Raw genomic sequence first — 14421 nt, 5'->3', positions numbered from 1 at the left:
CTGGTGCTGTTTTTCTGTCAGAGCAGAGCACTCCAGCTGGGGACCGTGGGAGGGGAGGGGAGCAGGAAGTCTGAGGACATTAGTAGATTTGTGGGATGATTGTTCTCTCCAGCTCCAAACCACCCCTTTCTCCCTGCCAGCTCCCTCCCAGCCCCCAAGCAGCCCCACAGCCCTTCCTTCTACTCCAGACACTGCTGGAGAGCACCTCCAACTCTGTCTTTGGGGCCAACTCACATCTGTGTCTGCTGGCCAGGCAACACCTCATCCGTCCTGGACTCCGTGCCGCAGCCCCACAGTTGCTGATCTCAGCTGTCCCACACTTCTCGAGACTCCTACTCAGTCCCCCTACCCCTCGGCAGCAGTTGGTTTCAACCCTTGGAGGACTGAATTTATAGAAAGACCATGCAGCCACCCCCATCCTGGCCACATCCTTCCTAATATCTGACAAATGCTCTGTGCACACCCCCTTATCACCCGCCCACTCTCCATCCTGTCACGACGTTTGTCCCTTTTCCATCCAAGGCTAACAGGTGCACTGGCCCTTCCACGGGCCACGCCAAGACGCCCTCCCCCGCCCTCCCCACTTTACTGCTCCCTCACTGTTAGCCTCCCTTCTTCCACCCACAAGTGTGCTGGGTGTTCTCTGTACCAAAGGGGAAAAAATCAACGATCCTTCCTACAACCCCACACTTTTAGTCAACCCCTGCCACGCTCACTAACTCTTTCCTGTCAACTACTGAACAGCAGGTCGGGTTCATTCTGTCCCTCCAGCACCCCCAGCGTCACCCTCACCCTCTTTAATCCCTGTAGGCTGGCTTTTTCCCCCACCTCTCTGCTTAGATGACTCTTCATGATTTTCCATAAGCCTCTTGCTGGCCTTGATCTCTGTGTAGTCTTCACACTTTGGCCATGCTATTCTTCTCACAACTCACTCTTTTTAAATTTTTATTGGTGTATAGTTGATTTGCAATGTTGTGTTAGTTTATGCTGTACAGCAAAGTGAATCAGTTATACCTAAACATATATCCGCTCTTTTTTAGATTCCTCGTAACTCTCTTCTACGGCTTTTTCTTTAGAAGATGTTTTAAAAATTTTCAGTTGTGGTTAAAAAAAAGAACATGGTAATATAAAATTTACCCCCTTAACCATTCAGTTTTGGCTTCCCTGGTGGCTCAGTGGTAAAGAATTTGCCTACAATGCGGGGATGCGGGTTCCATCCCCTGAAGGAGGAAATGGCAACCCACTCCAGTATTCTTGCCTGGAGAATCCCATGGACAGAGGAGCCTGGCGGGCTACAATCCATGAGGTCACAGAATCAGACATGACTTAGCAACTAAACAGCAACAAACCATACAGTTTAAGCATACAGTTCAGTGTGTGAACTACGTTCCCATCGTTGTGTAACAGATCTCTAGAACTTTTTCATCTCGTGAACCTAAAAGCTGATGCTCATTGAACATTTCCTCCTCCTCTCAACCCCTAGCAACCACCATTCTGTTTTCTATGAGTCTAACTACTTTAGGTGTCTCATATTTGATCTTGTGTGACTGGCTTATCTCACTCACCATACTGGCCTCCGGGTTCATCCATTTTCTTGCATATGACAGGATTTTCCTCCTTTTTTGAGGCTGATTAATATTCCAATCCCAAAGAAAGGCAATGCCAAAGAATGCTCAAACTACCACACAATTGCACTCATCTCACACACTAGTAAAGTAATGCTCAAGATTCTCCAAGCCAGGCTTCAGCAATACGTGAACTGTGAACTTCCAGATGTTCAAGCTGGTTTTAGAAAAGGCAGAAGAACCAGAGATCAAATTGCCAACATCCGCTGGATCATGGAAAAAGCAAGAGAGTTCCAGAAAAACATCTATTTCTGCTTTATTGACTATGCCAAAGCCTTTGACTGTGGGGATCACAATAAACTGTGGAAAATTCTGAAAGAGATGGGAATACCAGACCACCTGACCTGCCTCTTGAGAAACCTATATGCAGGTCACGAAGCAACAGTTAGAACTGGACATAGAACAACAGACTGGTTCCAAATAGGAAAAGGAGTATGTCAAGGCTGTATATTGTCACCCTGCTTATTTAACTTCTATGCAGAGTACATCATGAGAAACACTGGGCTGGAAGAAGCACAAGCTGAAATCAAGATTTCCAGGAGAAATATCAATAACCTCAGATATGCAGATGACACCACCCTTATGGCAGAAAGTGAAGAGGAACTCAAAAGCCTCTTGATGAAAGTGAAAGAGGAGAGGGAAAAAGTTGGCTTAAAGCTCAACATTCAGAAAACGAAGATTATGGCATCTGGTCCCATGGAAATAGATGGGGAAACAGTGTCAGACTTTATTTTTTTGGGCTCCAAAATCACTGCAGATGGTGACTGCAGCCATGAAATTAAAAGACACTTGCTCCTTGGAAGGAAAGTTATGACCAACCTAGATAGCATATTCAAAAGCAGAGACATTACTTTGCCAACAAAGGTCTGTCTAGTCAAGGCTATGGTTTTTCCAGTGGTCATGTATGGATGTGAGAGTTGGACTGTGAAGAAAGCTGAGTGCTGAAGAATTGATGGTTTTGAACCGTGGTGTTGGAGAAGACTCTTGAGAGTCCCTTGGACTGCAAGGAGATCCAACCAGTCCTCCTAAAGGAGACCAGTCCCGGGTGTTCATTGGAAGGAATGATGCTGAAGCTGAAACTCCAGTACTTTGGCCACTTCATGCGAAGAGTTAACTCAATGGAAAGACTCATGCTGGGAGGGATTGGGGGCAGGAGGAGAAGGGGATGACAGAGGATGAGATGGCTGGATGGCATCACTGACTCGATGGACATGAGTCTGGGTGAACTCTGGGAGTTGGTGATGGACAGGGAGGCCTGGCGTGCTGTAGTTCATGGGGTCGCAAAGAGTCAGACATGACTGAGGGACTGAACTGAACTGAACTGAATATTCCATTGTATGTACAGACCGCAATTTGTTTGCTTATCTGTTGATGGACATTTGGGTAGTTTTTACTTCTTCACCGTTGAGAATAATGCCACAATCAGCATGGGTGTGCAGATATCACAAGATCCTGTCTGCCACGGATCCTTTAGTGGAGGTGTTTGGCTTCCATTTTGTTTCTTTCTCCCTTGTTGGCTCCTTTCCTTCCTCTCATCACTTTTGTCCTGAGACCCAGCCTTCACTCTTCTGAGCATCCTTTCCAGACTGTCTCCGTATGGCTCCTGCATGGCCTCTAGGTCAAGGGCTGTGGGCCAGTGGAAGGGGCACAGGGCCTCTAATCTGCTGACAATAGACTTGGGCACCTTCCCATCTACACCTCAATGTCTTCACGTCTCAGGGCGAAGGGATGCACAGGAAACTTCCTGCGTTAAGTGTTATGGATTCCTCTCTGTCAGATATACAGCTCCAGAGCCTAGCCTTCTCCTGTGCTCTGGCCAGGACAAGGATAAGACTGTTGGACATCTTCATCCAGATGACCTAGGGGCTCCCGGAACCCCATGTTTTCTCCTTCCCTCCTCTACCTCCTGCCAACATCACTCTGGATACTCTTTCCGCATCTCCCTCTCAGGCACAATTTAGAGGCTGTCCCTTCCTTCTCTTCCCAGTCTGTTCCAGTTCTGGCTGATGAGTTTTTCCCTAAGATTTCCCCAGCACTCATAGTCGGTATTGTTCAGAGGTACTTAGACCCAACCACAAGAATGTAAAATACCATTTTTCACAAAGATGGTGCTGACGGCGAAGAAGGAGGCCCCTGCCCCTCTGAAAGTCAAAGCCAGAGCAAAGTCTTCGAAGGCCAAGAAAGCAGTGTTGAAAGGCGTCCAGAGCTACCAAAAAAAGACAGTCTGACGTTACCTACCTTTCCGCCACCCAGAATACTGTGGCTCAGGAGGCAGCCCAAAAATCCTTGGAAGAGCACCCCTGGGAGAAACACGCTTGACCACTATGTTATCAACAAGGTCCCCCTCACCACTGCGTCAGCCAGGAAGAAGACAGAAAACAGCAACACACTGGGGTTCACTGTGGATGTCAAGACCAAGAAGCACCAGACTAAACAGGCTGTGAAAAGGCTCTCTGGCCAAGGTCAACACTCTGATCAGGCCTGATGAAGCAAAGAAGGCCTATGATCAACTGGCTCCCGACAACGATGCTTTCTTTGGAGGTTGCCAATAGAACGGGGATCATCTAAACCGAGTCCAGCCGGTACTTCTAAATATGAGAGTTTCTGTGAAGAATGTAAAACACAGCACGGGCTGGCACATGTAGTTGCTCCTGCTGGACGCTCAGCACCCTGGGGACAGGGGAATCTGCTTCCCATCTCCACAGCCTACAGTGTGAAGCACGATGCTCTCGTGAGGGCAGGCACTTGGAAAACGCTTACCGTTTATGACAGCAAAACCCTGCTCAGTCCCAGCCTACCTGACCTCTCTGCAGTCTTTGACATCAGTGACAGTTGCTTCTTGTAATACCTACTCTTTGGTCCCTGGCTGCACTGCTTTTGCGTACCTTCCTACTTCTCTGGCCGTGCTTTTCAGCACCCTCCAAGTGCTTCTCTTTTTCTGTTTCCCTTGAAAAGTCCCCTTGGATAATATCTTCCATGCCTATTGCTTCCACTTTCACTTCTCAATCAAGGATGCACATTCATTCATTCAGCAAACGAGCACTCAGTACTTTCTGTGGTTCCGAATCAGGCCTAGGGACTTCCCTGATGGTCCAGTGCTTAGGACTCTGGGCTTCCATTATAGGGGGTGTGGGTTCGATTCTTGGTCAGGGAAACTGAGATCCCACGTGCCAGGTGTTACAGTCAAAATTTGTTTCTTTTTACTTAAAAAAAAAAAGAGAGAGAGAGAGAATCTGACCTGGGGAGAAACACTAGTCAGACCTGCTTCTTACCCTCGAAGGGCTTACAATCCAGCAAAAGGGATAGATGGAAACAATCAGAGCCCAGGGTGGGGTGGGGGAGAAGTGGGGTGCGGGACAGAGTATTGCGAGCTCAGGCTTCTGTACCCCCCACCCCAACCACCACCCGCATACACCACAGACATCTCTAATGCAATGTGTCCACACTGAATTTATCAACCCTTTCAAACCTGCTTCCCCTCCTTTGTTCCCCATGCTGGTTAACCACACTGCAATGCAGAAGCCTGGGACCTCTTTTCTCTTATGTCCTCCGCATTTAGTATACCACCAATCTCATCCCCTCTTCCTCCTCCCTCTCCCTGGATTTCCTCAGTACCTCTTCATCCCCACTGGCCCAGACCCCTTACTATGACAGCCAGAGCTGATCCCTGACCAGTCTCTGCCACCTTCTCCTACTCCCATCCTGCATTCCACTCTCCAGTCAAAGGGAGCTTAAGAGAGAAGGAAAGAAAGAGAGGAAGGAAGGAAGAGAGGGAGGAAGAAAGACAGAAAAGGAAGGAAGGAAAAAGTAAAACCTGCCTAAAACTCTAAATGGCTTTTCATTAAATCCAGATTGATAAAGATGAAAACCCCTTGGTATGGTATGGCTGGTCTCCAGCTCCCCCATCCACACCTAGACACTATTTGTAGATCGTGAGCTTCTCTACACAGCTTTGCAGAAAGCTTTATTGAGTGCCTAGCACTACTCCAGGCCTTGATGACACAGAGATGAAAAGACATTCTGCCTAGAGGGACCAGCAGTCAGGTTCCTTTGGACATGCTTTGACTCCCCCCAGAACAGCATCCTCTTTGTGGGTTGGCCTCTAAGTTCCCATGCAGAGTTAGTGACCAATGCTTACCCCAGTATAACCATTTTCATACAGTGCTGTATCTTCATTGTGTTTCTGTGTACCTGGTGTATGGTAAGCACTCTCTCAGTGCTGAAATCCATTCCTTTGTTTAACAAATATTTACTGAGCAACCAATTCCATAAAAATAAACGACCCAGTCAAAAAATGGGCCAAAGAACTAAACAGACGTTTCTCCAAAGAAGACATACAGATGGCTAATAAACACATAAAAAGATGCTCAACATCACTCATTATCAGAGAAATGCAAATCAAAACCGTAATGAGGTACCATCTCACGCCAATCAGAATGGCTGCGATCCAAAAGTCTACAAGCAATAAATGCTGGAGAGGGTGTGGAGAAAAGGGAACCCTCTTACAGTGTTGGTGGGAATGCAAACTAGTACAGCCACTATGGAGAACAGTGTGGAGATTCCTTAAAAACTGGAAATAGAACTGCCTTATGATCCAGCAATCCCACTGCTGGGCATACACACTGAGGAAACCAGAATTGAAAGAGACACGTGTACCCCAATGTTCATCGCAGCACTGTTTATAATAGTCAGTACATGGAAGCAACCTAGATGTCCGTCAGCAGATGAATGGATAGGAAAGCTATGGTACATATACACAATGGAATATTCCTCAGCCATTAAAAAGAATGCATTTGAATCAGTTCTAATGAGGTGGATGAAACTGGAGCCTATTATACAGAGTGAAGTAAGCCAGAAAGAAAAACACCAATACAGTATACTAACACATTTATATGGAATTTAGAAAGATGGTAACGATGACCCTATATGCGAGACAGCAAAAGAGATACAGATGTATAGAACAGTCTTTTGGACTCTGTGGGAAAAGGTGAGGGTGGGATGATTTGAGAGGGTAGCATTGAAACGTGTATATTATCATGTGTGAAGCGGATCGCCGGTCCAGGTTCGATGCATGAGACAGGGTGCTCAGGGCTGGTGCACTGGGATGACCCTGGGCGATGGGATGGGGAGGGAGGTGAGAGCGGGGTTCTGGATGGGGGACACATGTGCGCCCAAGGCTGATTCATGTTGATGTTTGGCAGGAACCACTACAGTATTGTAAAGTAACTAGCCTCCAATTAAAATAAATAATTTAAAAAATATTTACTGAGCACCTACTGTGTGACAGGCACTATTACATACTGTGGGCATGTCAATGAACAAAACGGACACAATTTTTGCCATCACAGAGTCTACATTCTGGTGCAGAAGAGAGAGAAATAAAATAGAGTACTATATAAGCAACTTTTTGACTATGCAGCTTGCAGGATCTTCCCCAATTGGGCCACTGCAGTGAAAGCCCAGAATCCTAACCACTAGGCCGCCCAGGAACTTCGGATGGGGTACTTTAAATGGTGATGTGCTATGGAGGGAAAAAAAAAACAAAACTTGAATTGGAGAAAGAAGGTTGAGAGTGAGAGGAGTGTCTACAAGTTTAAATAGGAAATTCAGAGTAGGTCTCATTTATAAGACAGTGTTTGAACGATAAAACAATGAAGTAGGTGAAAGTAGGAGCTATGTGCACGCCTGAAGAAAGAACTTCCAGACAGAAGCAAGAGCCAATGCGAAGGCCCTGAGGCAGGAATGAGAATAGTAGGTGAGATGAGAAAGATGCTGTATGTGCGTGGGGGAAGGTTATGGGACCCTGTTGGTCACCGTAAAGACTTTGACCTTTACTTGGAATAAACTGGGGAGTCATTGAAGGATTATGAACAGACGAGGGACTTGATCTGACCTAAAGTTTAAACGTATCACTCTGGCTGCTTTATTCTGGTTAGTACATAGCAGAAGCAAGGGTGGGAGCAAAGAAACCAGTGGGGAAGCTCCTGGAATGATCCAGGTAAGAGATGATAGTGGCTGAGATTAGGATGGTAGTATGGAGGTAGTGGGAAGTACTCAAGCTCTGGACATTTTAAAATTTTATGTTACTGAAGTATAGTTGATTTACGGGTTGTGTTAATTTCTACTGTACAGCAAAGTGATTCAGATACATACATATACATATACATGGGCTACCGAGGAATCTGTCTGCCAATGCAGGAGTTTGAACTCTAGGTTGGGAAGATCCCCTGGAAGAGGAAATGGCAACACACTTCAGTATTCTTGCCTTGAAAATCCTATGGACAGAGGAGCTTGGTGGGCTACAGTCCATGGGGTCACAGAGTTGGACTTGACTGAGCACACACATATACATATACATTCTTTTTCACATCCTTTTCCATTATGGTTTATCATAGGATATTGAATACAGAATGCTCAAACTACCGCACAATTGCACTCATCTCACACACTAGTAAAGTAATGCTCAAAATTCTCCAAGCCAGGCTTCAGCAGTACGTGAACCGTGAACTTCCAGATGTTCAAGCTTGTTTTAGAAAAGGCAGAGGAACCAGAGATCAAATTGCCAACATCCGCTGGATCATGGAAAAAGCAAGAGAGTTCCAGAAAACCATCTACTTCTTCTTTATTGACTATGCCAAAGCCTTTGACTGTGTGGATCACAATAAACTGTGGAAAATTCTGAAAGAGACGGGAATACCAGAGCACCTGACCTGCCTCTTGAAAAATCTGTATGCAGGTCAGGAAGCAACAGTTAGAACTGGACATGGAACAACAGACTGGTTCCAAATAGGAAAAGGAGTACGTCAAGGCTGTATATTGTCACCCTGCTTGTTTAACATATGTGGAGTACATCATGAGAAACGCTGGGCTGGAAGAAGCACAAGCTGGAATCAAGATTGCTGGGAGAAATATCAATAACCTCAGATATGCAGATGACACCACCCTTATGGCAGAAAGTGAAGAGGAACTAAAAAGCTTCTTGATGAAAGTGAAAGAGGAGAGGGAAAAAGTTGGCTTAAAGCTCAACATTCAGAAAACGAAGATCATGGCATCTGGTCCCATCACTTCATGGGAAATAGATGGGGAAATAGTAGAAATAGTGTCAGACTTTATTTTTTTGGGCTCCAAAATCACTGCAGATGGTGACTGCAGCCATGAAATTAAAAGACACTTACTCCTTGGAAGAAAAGTTATGACCAACCTAGATAGCATATTTAAAAGCAGAGACATTACTTTTCCAACAAAGGTCCATCTAGTCAGGGTTATGGTTTTTCCAGTGGTCATGTATGGATGTGAGAGTTGGACTGTGAAGAAAGCTGAGTGCCGAAGAATTGATGGTTTTGAACTGTAGTGTTGGAGAAGACTCTTGAGAGTCCCTTGGACTACAAGGAGATCCAACCAGTCCATTCTGAAGGAGATCAGCCGTGGGACTTCTTTGGAGGGAATGATGCTGAAGCTGAAACTCCAGTACTTTGGCCACCTCATGCGAAGAGTTGACTCACTGGAAAAGACTCTGATGCTGGGAGGGATTGGGAGCAGGAGGAGAAGGGGATGACAGCGGATGAGATGGTTGGATGGCATCACTGACTCAATGGACGTGAGTTTGAGTGAACTCCGGGAGTTGGTGATGGACACGGAGGCCTGGCATGCTGTGATTCATGGGGTCGCAAAGAGTCGGACACAACTGAGTGACTGAACTGAACTGCACCGAATCTATATTTTAAAATAATATAAAACAATTCTATAATTTATATATGTATACTTTATCATGGCTGAGTAATATTCCATTGTATATATGTACCACATCTCTTTTTTTAAAAATTAGGATTGGAATACTGTCCACCTTTATATAGGCTTTTAGAATTTACATCATCCTTCTACACCCTTAATCTCATGACTAGATTGTTCCATTATGTTGCTTTTTTTATTCAGTTCAATTCAGTTATTGAGTCGTGTCCGACTCTTTGCGACCCCATGGACTGTAGCATTCCAGGCTTCCCTGTCCATCACCAACTCCTGGAGCTTGCTCAAACTCATGTCCATTGAGTTGGTGATGCCATCCAACCATCGTCTTCTCCTGCTGCTTTCAATCTTTCCAGCATCAGGGAATTTTCCAATGAGTTAGTTCTTCACATCAGGTGGCCAAAGTATTGGAGCTTGAGCTTCAGCATCAGCATCAACCCTTCCAATGAATATTCAGGGATGATTTCCTTTATGATTGATTGGTCGGATCTCCTTGCAGTCCAAGGGACTCTCAAGAGTCTTCAACACCACAGTTCAAAAGCATCAATTCTTTGGCGCTCAGCTTTCTTTATAGTCCAACTCTTACATCCATACACGACTACTGGAAAAACCATAGCTTTGACTAGATAGACCTTTGTTGGCAAAGTAATATCTTTGCTTTTTAATATGCTGTCTAGGTTGGTCATAGCTTTTCTTCCAAGGGGCAAACGTCTTTTAATTTCATGTCACCATCTGCAGTGATTTTGGAGCTCAAGAAAATAAAGCCTGTCACTATTTCCACTGTTTCCCCATCTATTTGCCATGAAGTGATGGGACCGGATGCCATGATCTTCGTTTTTTGAATGTTGAGTTTCAAGCCAGCTTTTTCACTCTTCTGTTTCACTTTCATCAAGAGGCTCTTTAGTTCTTCTTCGTTTTCTGCCATAAGGGTGGTGTCATCTGCATATCTGAAGTTATTGATATTTCTTCTGGCAATCTTGATTCCAGCTTGTGCTTCATCCAACCCAGCATTTCGCATGGTGTACTCTGCATATAAGTTAAATAAACAGGGTGACAGTATACAGCCTTGATGTACTCCTTTCCTGATTTGGAACCAATCTGTTGTTCCATGTCCAGTTGTAACTGTTGCTTCTTGACCTGCTTACAGATTTCTCAGGAGGCAGGTCTGGTGGTCTGGTATTCCCATATCTTGAAGAATTTTCCACCCTTTGTTGTGCTCACACAAAGGTTTTGGCATAGTCAGTAAAGCAGAAGTAGATGTTTTTCTGGAATTCTCTTGCTTTTTTGATGATCCAACGGATGTTGTCAATTTGATCTCTGGTTCCTCTGCCTTTTCTAAATCCAGCTTGACCATCTAGAAGTCACAGTTCACGTACTATTGAAGCCTGGCTTGGAGAATTTTGAGCATTCCTTTGCTAGTGTGTGAGATGAGTGCAATTGTGCAGTAGTTTCAACATTCTTTGGCATTGCCTTTCTTTGGGATTGGAATGAAAACTGATCTTTTTCAGTCCTGTGGTCACTGTTGACTTTTCCAAATTTGCTGGCATATTTCTTATTACTTTTTTAAAATTAATAATTGGAGAATAATTGTTTTACAATGTTGTGTTCATTCCTGCCATACAACAATGCGTATCAGTCATAAGTATGTATGTATCCCCTCCCTCATGAGCCTCCCTCTCTCCCCATTCCATTCCACCCCTCTAGATCATCACAGAGTGCCAGGCCGGGCTTCCTGTGTTATATAACTGCTTCCTACTGGTTATCTATTTTTCCCCCGACAGTGTATATATATATATGTCAATGCTACTTTCTCAATTTTCCCTTCCCTCTCCTTCCCCTACTGTGGCCACAGGTCCGTTCTCTACATCTGCATCTCCATTCCTTCCCTGAACATACATTCATCAGTCCTATTTTTCTAGATTCCATACATATGTGTTAATATACAATATTTGTTTTTCCCTTTCTGACTTACTTCACTCTGCCCAACAGGCTCTAGGTTCATCCACCTCACTATAACTGACTCAAATTTGTTCCTTTTAATGGCTGAGTAATATTCTATTCTCTCTCTCTCTCTATATATATATATACACACACACACACCACATTTTCTTTATCCATTCATCTCTTGATGAACATCTAGGCTGCTTCTATGTCCTGGATACTGTAAGTGATGCTTCAATGAACATTGGAGTACACGTGTCTTTTTGGATTGTAGTTTTCTTAGTTTATGCCTAGTAGTGGGATTACTGGGTCATGTGGTAGTTTTATTCCTCGTTTTTGAAGGAATCCCCATACTGCTCATCATAGTGGCTGTATCAGTTTACGTTCCCACCAACAGTGCAATAGGGTTCCCTTTTCTCTACCTCCTCTCCAGGATTTATTGTTTGTATACCCCATCTTCTTTATCCATTATCTGTTGATGGACATTTAGATTGTATCCATGTCTTGGTTACTATAAATAGTGCTGCTATGAACACTGGTGCTGATGCTGCAGTCTTTATTATTTTTACCCTTAAAAAAAAATGAAATGTAGTTAATTGACAATGGTGTGTTGTTTCAGGTATACAGCAAAGTGATTCAGCTATATGTATAAATATTCTTTTTCAGATTCTTTTTTATTATAGGGTATTACTTTATATTTCATTATAGGGTATTGAATATAGTTCCTTGTGCTATACAGTACATCCTTGCTGGTTGTACATCCTTACATCCTTGAGGTTTCCCAGAGAAACCTCAGTGTTGCTCCAAAGGCAACACTTTCGCCTGACTGGGTGAGGCCCATCCACATTATCAAGGTAATCATTACTTAAGAGTCAACTGATTGTAGACGTTAATCACACCTACAAAACACCTTCACAGCAACATCTATTAGTGAATAAGTATTATAGTCCTGGGCTTCCCTGATAGCTCAGCTGATGAAGAATCCACCCACAATACGGGAGACCTGGGTTCAATCCCCGGTTTGGGAAGATCCCCTGGAGAAGGGAAAGACTACTTACTCCAGTATTCTTACCTGGAGAATTCCATGGATTGGTCCATGGGGTGGCAAAGAGCCGGACATGACTGAGGAACTTTCACTTTCACCTTCCTAGTGCTAGCCAGACTGACATAAGACTAACTTTCACATTAAGTTTGAAATGCCCATTAGATATTTTGTGGCAGTCATCAATACAAATCTGGTGTTCAGGACGGATCTTTCCTAGAACAGTTTCTATATCAAATTCTTTGTACCTGCGTGCTAAGTCATTTTAGTCATGCTTGACTCTGCAATCCTAAGGACTGTAGCCTGGTAGGCTCCTCTGTCCATGGAATTCTCCAGCAAGAATACTGAAGAATACTGATGCCCTCCTCCAGGGAATCTTCCCGACCCAGGGATCAAACCCATGTCTCCCAAATCTCCTGCACTGGCTGTGCTTAGTTTCTCAGTGGTGTCTGACTCTGCAACCCCATGGACTGTAGCCTGCTAGGCTCCTCTGTCCATGGGGATTCTCCAGGCAAGAGTACTGAGGTGTATTGCCATGCCCTCCTCCAGGGGATCTTCCCAACCCAGGGACTGAACCCAGGTCTCCCGCATTGCAGGCAGATTCTTTACCCTCTGAGCCACCAGGGAAGCCCATTGGCAGGTGGGTTCTTTACCACTGCTGCTAAGTCACTTCAGTCGTGTCCGACTCTGTGCGACCCCAGAGACAGCAGCCCACCAGGCTCCCCCGTCCCCGGGATTCTCCAGGCAAGAAGTGCCACCTAATAAAATACGTATAACATAAAATTTACTATTGCTGACATTTAGCCATTCACAATGTTGTATAATCATCACCACTATCTAGGTCCAGAACACTTTCATCACTCCAAACAGAAACTCTGTATTAATTAAACAGTCACTCCCACTCCTCCTCCCTCCAGTTCCTGGGAATCGCTAATCCACTTACCTGTTTTCTGTCTATGTAGATTTGTGTATTCTGCATATTTCATCTAAATACAATTGCACAATATGTGACTGTTGTGTCTGGCTTATTTCACTTAGCATAATGGTTTCAAAATTCTCATCGACATTGTACTATGTATCCATATTTTATTTTAAATAGCTTATGCCCCATTGTATAGATAAACAAGGAACCCTTGTTTCTACTTTTGGGCTATTGCAATAGTGCTGCTGTGAACATTTGTGTTACAAGTTTTTGTTTGAACATCTGTTTTCAACTCTTTCGATGCTTATTCAGAGTGAAATTGTTTGGTCATATATTAATGTAGCTTAACCTACTGAGGAACAATCAAACTTTTTCACACCAGCTAAACCACTTTACATTTCCACCAGCAATGTCTGAAGGTTCCAGTTCCTCCACATCCTTGCTAACACTCCTTACTTTCCAGGTTCTTGTTTGCTTGCTTGTTTTAATTTTAGCCACCTGAGTGGGTGTGAAGTGAGATCTTATGATTTTGATTTGTTTTTCCCTAATGATACTGAACATCTCTTCCTGTGCTTTTTGGCCACCTTCTTTAGAGAAATGTCTATTCAAGTCCTTTACCCATTTAAAGAATTGGGTTGTCTTTTTGTGGCGGTGTAGAAGTATCTATTTTGAAATGAATCTATTCTCCACCCCATACCCCACCTCCCAGTCCCTTATTTAAAGGGTTCTGCCTCTTCTTTTAAATCCATGTATAGGCAAATTGTTTTAGAGCTGGGAGAGACTACTCCACCTCCAGGATGTCCTCTATTCCTGCAATTCTTTGAGCTCTCAAACGTTAAAATTGGTTGTCGAAATTTAGTCCTTCCTGCTCAGCACATTAGCCTCTGTTTTGGCTCAACAGATGAGAAAAATAACAGATTAGCTTTGAATTTAAGGATTCCAATAGCATCGAAACACAAGGTGACCCAATTAGAACAAGATACTCAAGAAGAGCCGGCGAAAGAAAACGCATGCGCTGTACAGCCGAGGGCATGTCCGAGGTAATGAAGGCGTGGCCTCTGCCCAAATCCAAGATGGCTTCCAGGAACTTCCACTCTCGCTGCGGGGGCGGGGGGAGAGGCTGAAGATTCAGAACTCCATTGGTGGAA

Source organism: Bos indicus, chromosome 3 (assembly GCF_029378745.1).
Source record: "Bos indicus isolate NIAB-ARS_2022 breed Sahiwal x Tharparkar chromosome 3, NIAB-ARS_B.indTharparkar_mat_pri_1.0, whole genome shotgun sequence".
Classification (NCBI taxonomy): Eukaryota; Metazoa; Chordata; class Mammalia; order Artiodactyla; family Bovidae; genus Bos; species Bos indicus.
This window is presented reverse-complemented; position numbering follows the sequence as displayed.